This window comes from Camellia sinensis, chromosome 14, assembly GCF_055761805.1.
Source record: "Camellia sinensis isolate YWXY chromosome 14, ASM5576180v1, whole genome shotgun sequence".
In the NCBI taxonomy this organism is placed as follows: domain Eukaryota; kingdom Viridiplantae; phylum Streptophyta; class Magnoliopsida; order Ericales; family Theaceae; genus Camellia; species Camellia sinensis.
Genome location: NC_138974.1, coordinates 125,843,487 through 125,847,013, shown reverse-complemented (window position 1 = coordinate 125,847,013; position 3,527 = coordinate 125,843,487). Strand labels below are relative to the sequence as shown.

The 3,527-nt window shown below is 32.9% G+C and overlaps 1 long non-coding RNA gene across 1 annotated transcript; it reads right to left on the bottom strand.

Annotated features, from left to right (window-relative positions):
- Positions 1-1,990: 1,990 nt before the first annotated feature.
- On the bottom strand, positions 1,991-2,828 carry LOC114265698 (uncharacterized). The gene is made up of 3 exons (XR_014350140.1): positions 2,732-2,828; positions 2,165-2,245; positions 1,991-2,078 (listed from the first exon to the last, which is right to left on the bottom strand). It is a non-coding gene; the product is annotated as an uncharacterized LOC114265698 (long non-coding RNA).
- Positions 2,829-3,527: the final 699 nt, after the last annotated feature.

Genomic DNA, 3,527 nt, shown 5'->3' with positions numbered 1-3,527 from the left:
TCCCATTTCAACTATCATTTCAAAATAACAAGTACATGCTACTTAATCAAACTTTATTAACTTAATTTAGAGTTACATACTGGAAAATAAAATAACATAAGACATAATCATGGAAGAGGAAGAACATAATAATCTGAGTTGCTTGATCATGCCAAAATTTTTGTGCCTGATCGTTCATTTAGAGGTATCTCAAGTCAGCTCTTGTGAAATGGATCCTATGCTCTAACCATGATCACTTAAAATTGAAAGCATTTAGTGATACAAATTGGGTTGGTTCAGTCGATGATCGACAAAATGCAAACATATGTGTGTATAAGAAGAGAACATGTGCCTACTTTTGGTGTCTCTCATTAGCCTTTTCCTGTATTTATCTCTCTTCTCTCTATCTCTCTCTGTCTCTCTCTCTCTCTCTCTCTCTCTCTCTCTTATTGTCTTCATCTTTTACCCTAAATTTAATTGTCACCAATTTTATATGAAAATTTGTCTCAACAACACAATTCAAATTGTTCTAAAATCTAAACATGACAAAGAAATTGGTAAGATTGTGAAGAAATCCCACCTTCCAATACCAAGTGCCCCCTCAAAAACATAAAATTTCTCACTCATAGCTATTTGAAAAACACAATAGTTTTTCTTAGAGATGAAATAGAAAATTTAAAAGTAGTGATCAAAAAACTGAATCCTCATGCAAGTGTTGCAGAGTAGTGACATAAGTAGATTGTACCAGAGAGAACAGAGCGTGCCCTTGTAATGGCATCCGACTGTCCTGATGAAATAATCTGCGTATTATAGAAATATCAGCTTCAGCCAGCTATAAAATAGCAAAACAAAAGCAAAATGATCCTTTACTTATGTGAGGAAGAAATAGGATATGAGATATATAATCTTACCATTATTTTGCCATTCAAAACCTCTGACATTCCCTTAGAGAAATATATATCAACTACAAAAACTCTCTCCAAATCCTCTGCTAGAGTAGAAACAGATTAATGATTAGAGGAGTTAGAAAATGTTCAATGCAGATGTAAGTTTAGCACAAGCTGAGCAAACACCAAATTCTTTCTTTTGCTTTTCCATTAAGTTAGATGTAACCAGTAACCAGTAGACTTCTAGGGCATGTTTGATTGGGTGGATTAGAGCATGGGATTGGGATTATTAATCCGTGGGCCCAATTATCCTATGTTTGTTTTAACATTTTGGTTTAGGATTATTAATCCAATGGATAATTAATCCAACAAATTTGTAGGATCATTAGTAATGGGGTAGGGGTGGGATTATTAATCCAATAGATATTAATCCAATTGGATAGTGAATACCACACTAATTTAATAGGATTATTAATACTTCACTATTAGTCTTGTGAATCAAGCATGACCCTAAGGCATAAATTTGGTATAACAGTAAAGAACACATTATTATTGAATGTTCTACTCTCTTCTATTTTCTTTTCTTTTTTGCTTTTTTTGATAAGTAAATAAAGTATAGATTCATAGAACACAAAGGGTCATCACCCTTGTACATTAGAGATTTGCAGACAGAAGAACAAAAAACAAAACAAAAAAAGTAAGATAGACATTAAACCTTCCCCAAAAGATAAACAAAAAAAAAAAAAATGATTTAACTATGAACTTTCTCCCTTGTCCTTTCATTTCAACTCACCTCCCCTGCCCTCATTAACCTTCATATCAATAATGGAGGGCATGGTGCACTAGACAGAGTTAAAAAGTTGCTAAAGCTCTATAATCTCATTAATGGAAAAATAAAGATAAGAACAACTATGGCCGTCTATGATAAATCTAGAGTAAAAATGATGAAACAGAAAAAAAAGAAAAGAAAGAGTATCATAACACACTGTTGAGCTGCCGATAAATCTAAAACTAAATAGCACAAAACTACGACGACATCCACCAACAAACCAGACAGAACATAAAAGTTAACCAAGAGTATAAAAGAAAATTCTATACAAATATTTTCTTTATCTACAGAAAATAAATTGCCTGTGAGTCGCTTCTCGAGCTTCTGTATATGAGCAGGTAGTATGGTTGAATGGAGAATGATGACAGCATCTTTGCGTAACCCTACAAAACCAGAAAATAGTATATTCTGAACATCAACCAAGTAGACTAATTATAAATTCAGAAAACATTAAGGATCTCCACAAAACCTTTTAAAGCACTCTCATGACCAAAAAGTAGGTCATTTATTTGATCTGCATGAGATATCAATACAACCAAAGCTACAACATCTGCATGCAAAGAAATGAGAGAAGGAAGCATCAGAAAGTCAATTTTTAGCTCTTCAAAAAAATAAGGTCACAATTTATAGAGAAAATAAAAGAAGAACATATTCAGTCAACTATGATCCAAAAGTATATATATATCATTGTTTTTTCGTGTTTCTTTAGGTAGTTAAATGTACTGAGTTTTTAGGTGTCTCTTTAGGTAGCTAAATATACTATTCGAAGTCATTTTGAACCCTTATATTCCTTTTACCAATCAAAGTCATTTAACCCCTTATCTCCCTTCATACCAATCAAAGTTTATTAATTACAATCAGAGTGCTTTTGGAATCAAAGTCAAAGTCATTGCTTTTGGAATAAAAAATTCAAAGTCATTCAAACACACAACGAAATTCATTGCTTTTGGAATAAAAAATTCAATCGCGAAATGCCCTGAATTCAATCGTGAACAAATTCAATGAACAAACAGAGAGATGGGAAATGAAGACAGACCTCAAAGGCTTGTACGGCATAGCCAGAGCGAAGGAGTGAGGAGGCCAATTGCAAGCTCAGTTGGTCCAAGCAAACGAACCCAATTACACTCTGAGACGCCATTGGAGCGAGTTCAAAGGACATTTATAAAGGTTAGATTTCCTCCATCAAAAGAAATTCCCAATGCACAATAAAGTATTCCCAAGTAAAACTCCATGTCACATAAAATGGGAGTAACAGATAACCTTCGAACTTATATATTGTTCTCTATTTTTCTTTTTCTTTTTCTTTTTATACTATCTCTTTCACACTCACACACAACCACTCACTCACTCATTGGTGTGCAATAATGTGAGATCTCTTTTGTACATCATTTTGTTAGTAGTTACCACTAACCAATAAAGAAAATGGAAGATTTTTTTTGTCTCCATGGAGTTTATATCCAATCAAGAACAACCAAAGAAAGCAAAAACAAAACCACAAAACAGTAGCAGATAGTATCATACATCAATTGTTAAAGGACACCCAAATGAAACTTTGCAAATTCAATAAATGAGTTCACCCCATCTACATATGGTTGACTGAATCTATCAGAAATTAACATCCAACTCCTGTCCATGTCTGATCATAAGATTGTAGTTAATATCAATAGGACACAACCTTTTATTTTTTATTTTTTTATTCTTTAAACATGAAGACAAAGTAGTTAATATAAGTGTAGAGTGACACATCATCGTTAATAAAGGTGCATCCACCTATAGGCTTTTTTAATTTTGTATCAAGGTTTCGACCAACAAATCCTTTAAAGTTCTATTAT